General features: G+C 37.8%; 1 protein-coding gene across 8 annotated transcripts in view; it reads left to right on the forward strand.

Moving 5' to 3' along the window:
- The window catches only part of LRRC4C (leucine rich repeat containing 4C), a 549,191-nt gene that overhangs the window by 475,920 nt on the left and 56,439 nt on the right, over positions 1-16,832 (forward strand). For 5 of the 8 annotated variants that reach the window (XR_007509197.1, XM_049825898.1, XM_049825897.1 and 2 more), the window contains one exon: positions 13,602-13,734. The exons of the other annotated variants lie outside the window; for them this stretch is intronic. The gene's annotated coding sequence lies outside the window, so the exon portion shown is untranslated. The remainder of the gene's footprint in view (positions 1-13,601; positions 13,735-16,832) is intronic. 8 annotated transcript variants of the gene reach the window in all.

The raw sequence follows: 16,832 nt of genomic DNA on the forward strand, positions 1-16,832 counted from the left end.
GCTAGCAGATGACTTTTATTTTCAACTTTAACAAATTGTTTTTTTCATCTGGAATCAGGAGGCTTGGCCCATCACTGTATTTCTCTGGGCCTCACTTGCTTTGTTATATATATCACGGGATCAAGAAATACAAGAGGATATTTTTTACCCAAATTTATTCTTGCATTTTTGTGTCCTTAAGATGATGGATGAGATTACTTAGTGCATTTCTAAGTGGACTGTTGCTTTTATCATGCCCTTCTCGGGGTGGGAACAGATACTTGTAAATTCTCAAAAGCTGCCTTTGGGGTGGGAAAGGGATCTTCTTTTCCTGGACTTCTCTCTTCTGCTATTGATCAAACTACCAGTTACCCTCACATATCCAGAAGCTTAGTTCTTAGTGGCTGCTTGGTAGTATTTGAGTATCATTTGAGTTTTGCTTCTTTTTTTTTTGATTGGCATGTTCCTTTGTCATGCAGACCTACTTTTACCTGATGCATGGATCCCAATATATTCTAATGGGAGTCACTGGGAGTGCTTGTGTTTAATTTTTGCATCCAGCTTCCAGTGACCGGGTATTCCTGGTGGGAGTAACACAGATGTCATTTACTTGCTGAAACTCGTTTTTCAATTTTTGTATTGTTTCAAATGTCATTGATTATGTTTGCCTGTTTCACTAATAGTTGCTTGTATGATATATGTGTTGAAAATGTGTCTGAATTGGATGTACATGTATAGAATTGGTATAGGTATTTGTATATGGCTATAATATAGTTAAAATAAAATACCAGAAAGGCATGATGAAATTTGGAACTTTGATTTTCTGATTCCCGGTTTGGTGACCAGTCCACTGGAACTTCTATAAAACTGACATTATTTTTTAATACAGAGTTTTCCTTTTTAAACTAAATTAGTTTTGGCACTGCGATTGCAGTAAGTAGCTAAGGACTTGTTCTTCTTTTGTGCTAAGTATGCTTTCGTCTACCTGATTTTAGGGAGCATTGAGGGCTGCTAGGATTGATCCTGAGTAAACACTATCATTAGGAATTTAATTCTGTAGAGTGCTGGAAATCTTCTCTTTCTGCTGAATGCTACTGAAGGTTCCTAGGCACCTCAAAAGGTTAGGGACTATCACGGCTTGCTTAGCCCATGGTACTACGTATGTCACTTGCGATCTCTGAGTAGGCCAGGCTTCTACTGCTCTTGCTATAGATTATTCCGTGTGTTTTGGGGGTTGGTTTGCTGCGCTTAGAGCGTGAGTCCATCCCTTATAAAACGGTAACATTCTGTGGATGGGGACTGCTGGATTCAGGAAACACAAGTCACTGAAGATGCGGGAAGAGGAAAGACTTGAGATTTTTGTGTAATAGCAATAAAACTAATTAGTCCCCTGAACATTTCATAGAAAACCTCTCCAGAACAGCAAACCAGTCAATGACTGAGGCAGTGTGACAGTAATAATAAATCTTAATTTTCTTACCGGCTTTGTTAGGTCCTTGTTCTTTTAACATTGTTTGTTGTGACATGTGCTTTCCCACATACTCTGTGTAATGCCAGCAGTATACAGGATGCACTTACCACAAAATAAGCGTATCCCCAAAGCCTCAGGGCACTGAACTGCCCTTTTGTTCCATGTAACCTATTGCAGAACTACTCCCAGAATGACATGCTTTACTGCGTGTCACCTTATTGCTTTATTATTAGCCTTCATAAAGGTCAGATGGGCCTGCCTCAAATTCATGAGGAAACAATGCTGTACAAAGTTGTTTTTCCTCATTTTCTCTCTACTGGAGGACCTGCATATTTTTTCTGAGGTCTGCAACAGTATTTCTGATATCATGTGGAAAGCAGAGAACTGTTTTCAATTCCCATTGTGGTAATCAATGAGATGTAAAATTGCAGCAGTTCCATGCTGCCTAGAGCCTCTCCTGACAAACCTCGTTTGGTTTGTCAGAATGCATAAAGCGCTCATAAGACCGTAGCATTAGCTCTATTTCTCTCTGATGCGAATGAGCACAGAAAGAAACCAGCTCTTAAGGAGACATTTTCATTTGCTTAAATAACCCTGCCATGGCTGCAGTACAGCCAAACCTTTCTGTGCTATGCATTATTTCTTAGGATGGGAATAGGAACCATTACCTGTATGTGTGGTACAAAAAAGCAATAAGCCCGTGGACTAGCTCAATAGTTATTTCATTTCTGAAAATGTCATTCACACATAAAAAAAGTCAGTCAAGGTAACAGTCCAGGTATGCTGTATTTTTTAGCATATTTGTGACTACTCAGGAAAGTTACCTTTGTTGCTGCGCTACTGTCTGTGATCATCTGGAACTTAAGGAGGATACAATGTAGAACTTGCATCCTCCTTTTACAGAAACAGAGAACTCATTCACCTTAAGTAAAACAAATTTTCTAGATACTGGCGACTCTAGGCCTCTGAAAGAAGTAAGCAGTCAGGAATCAATTGAATTATGAGTGTATAAATTCATTTGGTAGTCCCTTAGAAACTGTTTTACAGCATATATTTAAGAAGAAACTCTCAATGCTGTGTGTTTTGGAAGTATGCGGAGTATGGCATATGCCAAAAAAAAAAAAAAAAAAAAAAAAAGAAAAAAAAAAGATTTAGCCCCAAAATATTTCCTATGGGTGTCATTATAGATGGAGTGATTGGGTAGTTTATGGCATTAACAACGGGCGAGAAGCTTCTTGTCTATGCCTCTGATGCAGATAACTACTGTCATCCCTTATCAGTTCCTTGGAGGTGTTTATAAAATGTTCTCTTCTCATTCCCTTTGCTACTGGAGCAAACATCAGTTTTGTATAATGGCATTTGTCTTGACTACCTTAGCTGATAAGAGAAGAATTGAGTGAATGAATGTTTGTAAATGAGGTGTTCTTCGTCTGCACTGGTTATTCTTTTAGCATAGAAACTAAGGGAATTGCAAGTTTCTATCTCATTCTAGAACTGGTTTCCAGAACTATATGTCTTTACTGTGCATAATGTTGATTTTCTAATGAATAAATATGAATAAAAAGGCATCAGCATTGCCATTTCCAAGCTTTCACAAACTGTGTTAAACTTCTTGGTGACAACAACAACATAGTAATCCTGAATGTCACTGAAAATTGGGATTGTGTCGTAGTTTAGGGATATGTTTGAAGTATTCCAGCTACTCTCTCAACTAGCGAGTCAGCAGAATATGTTTTCAACTCATGACTGGATTATATGATCTAGATTTAGGAAAATGCAGACTTTGGAGATAATAACATGTAACATCTGCCAAGAGAATAGATGGAGAGCTGGATATGTTGGAATCACTCTCTCCACGTGATTGTGACAGGAGCTCAGTTGCTGTAACTCACCAGTTGTGAGTTCTGGGCCACAGGTTGGGGGAAATGTAACAGGGAAAAAGGGGAGAATGATCTGAAAAGAAGAGTTCTGAAATTCTTCCTGAGAGAATTTAACAGTTCTTGTAACCACTAAACCCAATCTTAGTCAAAGATGTGTCACAAACATGATTTTCTCACTGATAGCAACATAATTTGTTGGGTTTGTGGTTTAGGGATTTTTAATTGCTTGGGTAGAAAAATCTGCTTCCGAAGTTGAAACTTGGCCTCATTATACCAGAATACAGCCAAGGAATAAATCTTATTTCTGGAGAGCATTTGAAGAAAGTGGGAAAATCATGGAGGTTTTGTTTTTAAGTTTCATGTTTATAGAGATATTTTTATAGCAAATATCAGGTTCCTTCTTTAATACTTTGATACCTTGCTGAAATTTTGCTGCATGTAGATTGTCATTTGAATTAGTGGTTTGAATGGTTTGGAAAGTTCCATAACTTTTTGTTCCTAGATGAATTCTTTTATTCTTTTTCTTTGCACTCAGGACTTCAGTACAACTGTTGTGGATTTCCTCATGTTACTGAGTAAAATATGGTCTAGATTTTTTTTTTTATACCATGTGTTCTGAACTCTGTCCCCTGGTCCTGTGTTCATTGCTGCCAGACAAGTTAAGCAGGTCTACAGCACAATTACCTGTTCATGGAGAGATTGCCCCATGAGCTCCTGTACCGTACAGTCCTGTACAACTGCAGTCACACAAGGTGTGATTATTTTTTCTTTCTTTTTTTTACTTTCCCTAATCTTGGATACAAATAGCCTTTCATAGGAAATGTTATGAAAGTTCAGACAGAAGTTGAAAAAGTGATGACGCTTTTAAGGAGGTTAAGAATACTGAAGATATGGTAGAGTTCAGTGACGTCTTCTCTTCAGGCTTCTTGAAGTATGACTAGGCAACCAAGAATAAAAAGCAGGGTTTTGTCTACTGTAGCTTTAATTGAGCTTGAATCTCTTCTTGAACTCTGTTCAAAAGGTATTCATGCTTTGAGTATGCTGTTAAGTAGAATATAAGTGTTGTTTTCTGGGGTATATTCCGGGATACTAATCAACCAATTTTATCTAGTATCCATAGATACTTTCAGGTCTTTGAAATACTCTCATGAACAATGTCTAACATAGACTGTCAAGCCTAGAATTGATTTCCAGACCAGCTTTGGGTTATTGATCTTGGAGGGCTTGTCCCTTTTATATGGTCTGGTTACAGAAGTATTAATCCCAAATAAAGGAATCGGAACCCAGTACTAACTTTTGAAAGCCGGGTTGCCAACTTGTGTGCTCCTTCTTTTCCTTCTAGCCCCAGAAGTTTTACATAGCTAGCAAACGTGGCTCTGCTTAAGGCCCATGAAGTCTAGCAAACAGACTTCTTTTCTGGAAGAGCTGAAGTTCAGCCCATCAATCTGAAGCAGGAATTGAATTGAGTTTCCCTATTTCCTTGCAAATACTCTAACCGCTAGATTATATGCAAAAGAAGAATGCTTGCACTCCTGGTCCTTTAAACAGCGTTGTTCCCTCAGTTGTGTGGGTACCCCAGACTTTTAATTATCTTAAGCAGAATTTTCATGGATTATTACACACTGCACTGGATCTAAAAGATAGACTAAATATAAGTATAGAATAAAAATAGGAAATAAAAAAAAAAAAAATGAGGACATTCCTGCAAGTATCGCAGTTCTTCATTTGCAATCAAAAAAGAGGACATTAATGTGTAGGCAATTCAGGTAAAGCTGTCATTCACAGACAGTATAAATTAATACTCCAGATGGTAAAATTCTGCTTGCAAAAGTTTCTAAAAGGCTGAACCAGATAACCTGCTTGCAAATTCCAAGCCTGTTATGAGGCTTTATAAGGCCTACTAGATGCTAACTTGACTTGATTCCAAATTTACAATCTGAAAATGCCTGTATTTTAGGGCACTGAATTTTCTGGAGAGAAAAATTTACAAGTTGAGTCCATATATCTTAATGAGAACTCATAAAACTGGGCAGATAGTGAAGATAGTATTTTTGAAAATGTCAGCTCTGCCTTCGCTTATGTTTGTGCCATTTTCTATCAGTTTGTTTCATTATGCTTGTGTGCATACTTCTTTTTCATGCATCTGGTTTTGGCAGTTTTGGAAAACTGGGGTGTTGAGCTGGAACTGATAACATTTTTGACATCCTGGTAATCAGTATAACACAAAGAAAGCAAACATTCCTGGTAGAGATGTGCTAACTATTCCCTTTTCACCCTTCTGAGGTAATAGAACTAATTTTAAATTGGAGGTCATTTCCAAATCATATCCTTTTTAGAGGTAAGAAAAAGATTTTGATGTCCTTTCCAGGTCTAAAGCCCCAGTTTCTTTTCCCAAGGATGTTCAGAGACTTTTCTGGCCTGTTTCCCTCTGTTAAAGCTGGATCATCTGTTCTGAACCACTAACTATATGACCCATGACACATAATCAATCTGTTAATATATAGGGTTTCATTATTTTTAGTTATATGTATTTTTTGAAAATTATTGAAAACACCATTATTAGCAAGGAAATATGTCATTATTTTATGTACAATTTGCAGACAGGAAAGCAACTGACATTTTTAACTGCTTTGCTGTATACTAGTAGACTAAACTGTTGCAATAGCACTCAATGAAAATCTTTTGATCCTTAATCTCTAATGGCTCTACACTGTTTGTTTTGTGTTTGGTGGGTTGTTTTTTTTCATTTTTCATTTACAGTTTCAGGATTGTTCCCTGTTCTTTTGCAGGTAACAGTGCATTGCACCTCCCAGTAGCACAAGCTTTGGCGATTTCTTCTTAATATGTTGCAGGGAATATCAGTTATGCATCAGTCCCTGCTTGTCAGTGTCCACCTTATATTCACCTCTTTTCATATAAACTTAGAAATTAGTTTAGATGTAATCCGTACAAATAGTTAGTGACACACTGTTGACGTTCTTATCAGCGCTTTTTCTTAGCACACTCTTGTATTTTCTTACTTGCTTGTTTATTAGAAAAAGGCAACAAGCTCTGGTTTAACAAATAGTATATAAACTCCCCTTTGAAATCCAAGTCATATATACCTTTATATGATCTACGAATTCAACATTGTGCACACTTCATAGGGAGAGAGCATTTTTGGTATCGCATATGATGAGCTTTTGATAGTATGATAAATTGCTATAGTTGAAAATGAGATTTTGGTTCTATTAGACCCAATACAGATCTTATTCAAAACCAATATCTGGGGATTTTGCTATCTGAGACTGATATTACCAACTACAGCTTAACACTTCATTAATATTCTTCTTAAAATGTGTATTGTGCCACGAATTCACAAATTCAGAAAACAATATGCTTCATGCGTGACTGCTGGATAATGTGTGTAATGTCTTAAAAGTAAACTATTTTGTGTGTTGCTCTATGGCAATCGTTCCATCGGTTTAGCAAGAATTCATGTCATGATGGCTGTGTAGGGGGTGTGTTTTATGATGAGATGCACAGTTGTGGTATGAGCATCGCTCCCTCTGTTGGGTGGAACTGGAATTTCTCAAGAGATGTCCCACATAGTAGTTCCACCAGATAAGTGAAGCTGGATTGACTTCCAGAGTACAACTATCTGAGTTCTAGTTTGCCTCCCCTGTTAATTTTAAAATAAGTCTTTTGTCCAGAAAACTGATTATCATATAATCTCTGGATGGCCAAATGATTCGTTAAGTTGAACACAGTAAGCTATCAACTGAAGTTGTATTTTCCTTGATAAAGAGTGCTCCACTGTTTATTTTGAGTTGGCAAAAGCATGAATATTTAGTTATTTCTCTGCAGGATCTGTTGAATGCAGTTCATCACTATCCCCTTGCTTTAAGACTATGTGATCTTGTGAATTTCTGAGAAGACATCCCTTTCCTGGAATTATCCTCCCAGGTATAACAATGATGTGTAGCTATGCACATATAGTATAAGGCAAATCATTTTCTTCATTAGTATAGACAAATCATATTCTTCATATCCTTCTGAAGGAAATCCATCAGCTAAAAAGCAGGTGACTTTGAAAATCTTTCTTTTTGATACCTCAGGGAAGAATTTTTCTTCCCATGTGTAACACCAGCAAGTGATGTTATCTTATTTTGCAATACCTTGAAGGTACAAAGGGCATAAAATAGATTAAGTAATAGGGTAGGTCTTTGCATTATTAATATAATTAAAACTCTCTGTATTGGGAAACTCTTTGGCTTGGGAAATGCATTGTGACTAGGAAGTGTCCACATGAACTAGTCAGTGGGGGCATCCTGTAGCTCCTTTCAAGCTGTTGGCTTCCATGCTTTGTTTTTGAAGCTGATTTTCATAAATTCACTTCAAATTAATGATTGAAAATTGTAGGAACTGGGCATTAAGTAGGTAAAAGATTCCTAAAATGATAAGTAACGTATAAACCTGCAGAGGAATATTATTCATAGAAAGTAGGAATAATTCCCTTTATGATAATAACCAATCATAATTACTAATAGAGTTTTAGTTTTGAAAAAAAACCCAACAATATTTTTTAGATGCTTCTCAAAAAAATGAACTTGTGTCTTTCTGTGATTGAAATAGGGCTCTGGAACTCAACACTGCTTTCTGAATTTTTCTGTGGTTCTCGGTCTTTTAAGACTGTCAGCTTCCTTTTTTTGTAGAGATAATGATCCTTGCCTACTCCTTTGGTGATCCTACACTATGGTATGGCAAAATTCCTTATAAATATTGCTAAGCTGAAACTATATCAGAAACCTCAGCAGGGAGGGAAAATCTAAGTCTAAAACTAAGGTTCGGTAGAATTCGGTAGCACTCATCCTATTGCTTTGTAGACAAAGTGGGTTGATTTTTTACCTAAGATTCACTTTTTTCTCTCTGGCCCACTTTCTGTTTAATTTCAGCCACACTGAATTTAGCGGTTGATGAAGTTGGCACTAATTTATTTATTTATCTGTATTTAAAATGCTAGGCGACACTGTCAATGTTCTTCACTTCAATCTCTTTTCTTTCTGTTTGTGAATGTCACACTGTGTTGTACAAACACAGCAGGGATGAAAGCTAATACAAATGCATATTTGTGTCTACAGCACAAAAATGTGTATTTATAGATGAACAAACCAGGTCAAATCTTTCATAGTAAAAAATAAATTAAACAGCCATTTGTCAGACGAGTATCTGGAGACTATTATTAGTAGTCAATAGAACTGATCATAAAATGGGGGAATATGGGCAAAGGGAAATACTTTTAATGACATTTTGTGTTTATAAACACATACAGACCTTTACGTTACAAAGACACTTTTTCATACTGTACTCTTGCTTTGAAATGAATCACTCGCAGCTTTGTATTAGGCTGAACAAGACAAATAGTCTAGAAGATTGGTTCAACGCGAATTAACTTATTTATTGATTAGATGTACAAAAACATTTCCAATCAGTGACATAAGGATATAAGTGAATTTCTTTGCTGTAGCAGATCACAGAGAAAAGCTGAGAACGTGATTTTAGAAATTGGTATTTATACCTAACTCAACTTGTTTTGGAGAGAGAGCCATGCAGAATTACCTAATCTCCATCTGCTTAACTCAAATGCAGAAGTATAAAAATATTAGCACACCAGACATGCAACTATTCTTTGTTTTGTTTCCATCTGGCATTCTTGAAAGAAGAAAAATGAGAAGTGCAGTACACACAGAAATTATAGGTCTCATGCAGGAGAATAATCCTTACTCAGGATTTCACTAAGCTAAAGGATCAGGGAAAAAAAGTAGTTACGACCTTGCAATAAATAATCAAAGTTTATGGAGGTTCGGCCAGTTCCTTAGTGTAAAAAAAGTTCTATTCTGATAAGCATTTAAATAAAATACAGCTCTGAAATAGCAGAATATGTCAACAACTGAAGGGAATGGAAACTGGCAAGGAAGCCTTTTCAAATCACGAAGAAAACACTGGTAGTTAGTTTTACTGCACAGTGAGTCAGCAGTTATTCAGAGGTGAGATTTAACTTAACTTTTTCATATTTACTGGTTGTACACAATTTGTGTAAAGATATCTGTCTTTGTTTAAGAAACTGTCTGGAATAGCATTTTCTCTCTGTACCCTCTGGGACTGTTGAAAATCTTATGTGGGCATAGCACACTGCGATTTTCCTGTTTTATTAACTTTCCCCTTATTTGTTACCTAACATGTAAATACCCAGAGCTCACACACATTTTTACTAACAGCTGGCAAGTGATTTGGATTCATAAATAAAAGTATCTAATGCTATTTCACATGTCCTAGGGTATCCAAGACTTCCACAGGAGCAGGCAGATAAGACATAGGATCTACAAGAAACCTGTTCTCTTCTGGAATGGCAAATCTGGGCCAGATGTAGTAAAATAGAGTATCTAAAATAACCTCCTTTCTTTTGGCAGTTGAATACTACCCTGTTAGTGGGGTTTATTAAAACTAACAGGAACTGTGTAGCTGTTTGTTCTCTTCTGCTTATTGGTTTTATTTACTATGTCATCATGGTAGCACATGTTACTGTGATTGGTTTTTCTTTAGTAAGTCTTCCTTTTACTGCAGGTTTTTTCCTCCCTTTGCAATCTATAAAAAATATCTGCTTTGAGAACAATTACTAAAGCCTGATTATAACTTCAGTGAGTTTGTGTTACTTATTGCCACAATAAACTTCTAGAAAATATTTAAAGATTTTAGACCAAATTTTGATCAGTTACTGGCATAAGTCCGAAGTAAAATCAGCGCACTTGAAATGAGGAGCTGGGCAGTGGATTAATACTATTGATTGTTTTCAAAAGATTTCTTGCAGTTCTCCTTGGGGAGTTATTCAAGCAGAGATTATCCTTTGTATTCACAACAATATTCCTTTCATCTTTTTCCTACTAAAACTTAATTCTCCTTGTAACGTCCTTTGTCCAAACCTTCTTTAACATTTCATTTTGTTGTAGTCCATATCCAGAAAGCTAAGCCATTTTGCATGTCTCTGTTTTCATTTGAGGGACAGAGGAAGGGAGGAAGATGGCCAAAATCAGTCTTTCTGGTATGCCTCTTCTTTTGTAAGCATAAGTGCATGGCAGATGAGATTTTCTAGTGTAAATGTAGTAGATTTAGTACCTAATTATAGTCTTTGAAATCTAGGATGAGACTGCTTGCAAGTTATTTTTCCATATATCTCGAGAGACTTCATTTTCCCTAGTTTTTGCTCGTTTCCAAAGGATTTCCTTTGGTAGCTGCTTTGGCATAATTCCCATTTTATTCATTCTGTAGGAAAGCCTATTATAACGATTTTTTATAAAAATGCATGTAAAAAATTCTTTCTCTTCTGTTGTGTATTGACATGTCCTTGAAATTATTAGAAACAGAAAAGTAAGTGAGAAAACAGACATGTAAGTCTATGCTTCCAGTACTCTTCATTAGGTTTATTTTCAGAAAGTTTGGCTTACCATTGAAAAGCGTATGAAATCATGATCATACTTTGCAAGGGAGGGAAACACCATATGCTCAATTTTTGCTTTAATAATGATACTCTGTGAAAAATGAACATACCGATGGGGAAACTGCTTCTCAATAAGTAACTACTTAATTTTGGATTATACTTGGAATTTATTCATATTACAGTAACTCTCAGGAGTACAAATTGAGAGATTTGCTGGAACTGCAAACTTATGTCATTGTGTAGGATGACAGAGGTAAAACAACTTAGAAAATTGTTTATAGTGAGCCCATGAATAGAAAAAGAAATCCCAGATCTCTGTTTACTCCCAGTAACTTTCTTCCTCCTGTTTAATGAATAATTTTGCACTTTCAGTTTCCATGGATGTTTTCACTGTCCATAAGTACCTTTGGAAAATGAAGCTCTTTTACCCAGCTGGTTATTTTTGAATAATTTTCTATCATTCATGTCATTGCTTATATTTTATTTCATTGGACACTGATATACCATCCGATATATTTTTTGTTTCCTGTTACAGTATTAAGGAGGTTTTTTTCTAAATATACTTATTTCATACTATTAAATGTGGGGTAAAGTAATATTGATGCCTAAGTATATGTAAATACCATGATTTACAAATGCTTCCATAATCCTACAATTGTTGTCATGCTTAGAACAACCTTAACTTTATGTATATAGCTCTGTTGGTAAGAAACAGAAAGTGGAAGTTGGATCTGGTTTCAGGTTTATGTTCTGCCATAGGTTCCCTGTATGTTCCTTAATGACAAAACACAGCTACAGATCAACTTAATCAGAAAGGAATGTAATGGAGTGCCCAAGACATATTGCTATGTCTCAAGACACATTGGTTTGCTATGTTTCAGGCTTCAGTTAGGTCCAGAAGTAAATGGAAACTTTTCCATATGTGTTCAGGAGTCAGAAGTAGTGAGGCGCAAAACCCACACCATCGCCATGTGCCCACAAGCTGTGAACACGTGGCATGCCTTAACCACATCATTCGGAAGAGCATGTTAGGCTCTTCAGGACACATCTTTGACCATCTCTTTCTCCCCCTGCCTTTTTTTTTCTGTCTGATTAGGGGAGAAGGCTGTGTTGGTCAGGGCATAAAGTATTTGCAAAGTGCTGTTTGAATAGAATTGGCAAGAAAATAAGTATTTTTTTCTGTAGCATAGGGTTATTTTCTGTGGCATCCTCAGTTTTGCACTTATAATAAAGGAAAAAAAAAAAAAAAAAACAAAACCCTGAGGAAATAGGCTCTTCCACATAAAGCCGATGGCTGGTTCAGGGACAGACAGTCCATAACCAGTTTCAGTCTACTTGTAATAATAATTAGTCCCACCCATAACTTCCAAACTGTCCTGCTTTTTCTTTAGTAAGCAGGAGATCAGTTTTAATCTTCATTTCCCTCCAGTGCTTGGATGATGCAGGAACTGCTGGTGACCCAGTACAGCAGCACAAACCCTGTCTTCATGTTAAGTAAAAGCTCCAGGCTGCATGAAAACAGAAGCCTTACATAAACACCTAGTATTTCAGGGTGAAAAAGCTTATCAAAGAATCAACTCAACAGGGAGGGCAAGAAAGATCCGTGCCTTATTACATCAGGAGCTTCCTACAGAGACTCAGCTTTTGTCTCTTTTATGGAAAGTGGGATCTGCTTAGTTCCCAAGCAATTTCCAGGAGGTAGGTACCTCTCTTTGCAAAACCAAGGACCGTGTCCTTTGCTGAGACACCGAGGTGACACGTTTGGAGTCTGGTGTTAGAAGGAAGGAACAAACAGCTCTTTGTTTCTGTATCCTCCGTATAGACATTCTCATAAATAAATATATAAATGAAAACTCTCCAGAATTAGTATAGACTAAGAGAGCTCTGTGGAGGTTGCTAGGCAGCCGAGGCCAAAGGAATAGAAAGCAGGCAGGTCTTTGAAAAACAGAATCAGTGACTTATGGGTTATCTGGAGTCACCATTTACTCAGTTGTCTTTTGTCATAAAGAAGAGACAGTAGAATTTCTTTTCCTTTAGTAAATGAGCAATGTTTTTAAAATATTTGAAATAAAAGGACTGTTTTATCTCATTCCTATCCGTGTTTTCAAGCTATGAAATTATATGCATGATTATTATTTCTAATGTTTATTTATACATTGACTGAAACAGGAATTTGGTGCAGTATATCCAGGCTATAACTTGAAAACAATTTAGCAGAGTAATTAATTTTTAAACTTTTGCCCAATTTTGATTTTAACCACAATGTGCACGTAAGTCTCTACACGTAGGACGTTTCCAATGCTGACAGGTATACCTTGCCCTCAAGAGGTGTGTCTGTGTTTCACTGTTGCTAATGACAGGGAAAGACCTAATTTCTACCACTCTGCCCTGTATGATGTATGATGTACTCATTACAGAAATATAGCAGTAACACCCCCCCCCCCTTCCTATTACTGCTACGCATGCAAAAATACAGCCATTTCCAACAGACAAGGTTTTCATATGCAAGATTAGGTGATCACATTATTGACTAATTGCTACCTTTGAAATCTCTGCTTATATTTGTGTCTTAAACTCTTCTTTAAATTACCTGTGCCTTCAAGAGCTGTATTATACATACAAGTACATTGAGGGGATACTATAACCCTACAGCTCCCCTCCCTTCTCAGATAGTGTCATGACATCTCTATGTCATATTTTAGTCCACTTTAGTTATTCTCTCCCAATGTCTTCAAATTATGTCTCTAGAAGATTTAATTGCTGCATCACAGTTTTTCAATATTTGTTTCTTCCACAGGGTGGATGCTGTGGGGGGGTCCAGGCAGCTCTGTGGAACAGTCTCCAATGGGCTAGTAGGATGAGAAGGTCCAGGGGTAGTTTGGGAAATGAGGAGAAGCATCACCTCCCACGACGGTAAACCTACTGAAAAGGTAATTTATGCTAGGATATTGTTATGCAGTCAGCTTTTCAGGCTCCAGGGGTATCGTGGCTGGAATGAATGGCAGAAAACTGGTAGGGAATGGGAGCACATACGTTTGGCACTGCCTGAGCATTCATGCAGAGTCTCCTGAACGTCTTTCGAGAGCTTCTTAAATCTCACTGAGTTTCAACTCCGTTCTCTATGTGAGGGAGAATTTGGAGGCTGCATCTTAACAGGGGTTTTCTTCTCTTCCTGTGGACCTGTTAGAGAATACAAATCACAAGTTTACAGTAAGTTGCCAAGAAATTCCTTACAGGACTTAAAGCTCATGAAGATGCCAGCTTACCAGCCATATAGCAATTTAGCGTAATAAAGTGTTGTCTCACAGGGAGAGTTAATGGCTTTATTTTTAACTGTACATAATCTTGTTTGGTCGGCTTATTTCAGTCGCACCTTCCAGGCTTAACTACTGTGTTTGTGGAGACTCTCTTTCTCCCCTGAAGCCTTAACTATGGATGTTTTTGTTGCTAGCATTTCAGAAGTTCAAGAGAACGTGCAAACTAAAGATCTGTCATCCCTCGTGTAACTACAATGCTTCTTCCTTCATGTTAAGAGGTAGAGTTGAGCCATGAAGTACCAGAACATTAAGTTGCTCCGCTGCCCCAAAAGCTCAGCTATATGGTGTATTTCTGAGCCCAGTTAATTTTCAATATGTCCATGCTATGCACACATTTATTGGTCCTCAGTTAAATTAAGTTTGCTGAACAAACAGATTTTGTCCACTTATTGTAAACCAATCATTTCCCATGGTACTTTATGAAATATCCGACAGGCTGACTTGCTGCTTTCATTTATTAATGTCCCTTAATATATGCAGAGTGTAAGAATATTAACAATGGAAAATCACACTGGTGGAAAATAAAATGGGATTTTTGATGCAAAACTTTTCGTAAGGATCTATTCCCACATCTCATGAGACATGAAAAAAGCACAAAACATCATTTAATTCGGAAAGCTTTTTTCTTTGCTCAGGAGTATAGAAGTTTTGGCTGGTTGAGTACTAGGTTAGGCTTTCAGATGTCTCTGGGAAATACCTTCCTTTTTGTTGCTGGTGAGCTCCCTCCAGCTCCCTGGCATTCATTAATTAAAACCATTCAGAGATTCCACTGCTGCAATTCACGAATTGCTTCCATGCTTCACCAGGCTTGGCAGCTGCCAGAAAAACAGGCCAATCTGCGCTCATATAACATTACTGAGAGTTATGTCTTTGTGTAACCTGTAGCTGTGGTAGACAGTCTAAAAACTTCCCCTCTGGAAAGAACAGAAACTACTTTATTACCTGGGAGAAGTTATAAATGCATTTGTGACACAAGAAAGGTTTGATGCAGGAAAGTGAGAGTAAGCGTAGGTCTTGCCTCCTGCATTTATACAAATGGTGATAGTTTTCAGTTTATAATCTGCTTTTCAAGAGTCTTCCACTCAAAGTTGTTGCTAATCAATTCAACCTAGGTACTCCAGACCTAATTTAGGTTTTTATTATATAGAAGAAATGAGGTAACATAGCCTTTTGTTAATGAGGGTCCAAGAGTCGTTACGAAAAATTGCACTGAATGTTTTTAGGTAATTTACTGTAAACAAAAGAGAAGAATAGCTTGCTTATGGTTGGAACTGGTCTGAGATCCAGAGGGTCTGGCATCAGTCCCTAGCCGTGTTTCAGGTTTCTTCTTGGGTGCATTTTTCTACCTATAAAATGGGTAGACTCTCATGGAAGTTCTGTAATGTTCCTTTGTTGATGCTTTTGTGATAATCCTTTCTCAAAGGGGGAAAAAGATTTTTGCACGGGAGTTAGCAGGGCTCATTGAAAGAGCTTTAAACTAGATTTGAAGGGGGAAAGGGATAAAACCAGACTCGCTAGAGATAAGCTTGGGGGTGGCACGCCAATGTTTGAGGGATGGTGTGCTAGCGAGGTCCTTCAGTCTGCTCCAAGATGTGCTGAGTACACTGGAGCACATTTGAAATATCTTTATGCTAATGCATGCAGCATGAGGAATGAACAAGAGGAGCTGGAACCTTTGGCCCAGTCCCAGAGCTACAACATCGTTGGCCGAAGTGGAACCTAGTGGGATGAGTCCTGCGGCTGATGGACAATTATAGGCTCTTCAGGAGGGATAGGCAGGGCAGGCAAGGTGGGGGGGGGTGGTACTGTGTGTAAGGGAGGAGTTGGATTGTATGGCGCTTACAGTTGGTGGTGGCATGGTTGAGATCTTCTGGGTAAGGATGAAAGGGAAAATAAATAAAGTGGATGTTGTTGTGGGAGTCTACTATCAACCACTCAGCCAGAATGACAACACCAATGAATTATTCTATGGGGAATTGGTCAAGTTGATCTCTGGATCAACTGCCCTTGTCCTTATGGGTGATTTTAACTTCCCAGACATCAACAGGGAATATCATGTAGCGGACACAAAGTCGTCCAGCAAATTTCTAAAGCACACTGAAGATAACTTCTTGGTGCAGGTACTAAGGGAGTCAGTTAGGAAAGGTGGCCTCCTAGATTTGTCGTTTGTAAACAGAGAGGGACTCGTGGGCAAAGTGGTGATTGGTGGCTGTCTTGGTCACAGTGACCATGAAGTAGTTGCAAATCATTGGCGATAGGAGAAAAACTGCCAGCAAAACTTCGACCCTGGATACAGGGAGAACAGACTGCGTTCGGGTTGCTGAAGGAACTAGTTGGTAAGGTCCCCTGGGAATCTGCTTTTGAAGGTATTGGGGTCCATGAATGCTGGTCACTTTTTAAGAGCCATCTCTTAAGAGCACAGGAGCAGATAATTCCAAAGTGTTGGAAGTCAAGCAAGTGGGACAGAAGGCCAGCTTGGCTAAGCAGGGATCTTCTTCTAGAGCATAGGCAGAAAAGGAAAGTGTATGGACATTGGAAGCAAGGACAAGTGACACAGGAGGACTACAGAGATGCTGTTCAGCACTGTAGGGAGAAAATTCCTGCAGCCAAAGCTCGATTAGAGTTCAGGCTGGCCAACACTGTGAAGGACAACAAAAATATGTTAACAGCAAAAGGAGGATCAGAGATGACATTGGTCCATTACTTGATGA

This window comes from Accipiter gentilis, chromosome 22 (genome assembly GCF_929443795.1).
Source record: "Accipiter gentilis chromosome 22, bAccGen1.1, whole genome shotgun sequence".
NCBI classification, from domain to species: Eukaryota; Metazoa; Chordata; class Aves; order Accipitriformes; family Accipitridae; genus Astur; species Astur gentilis.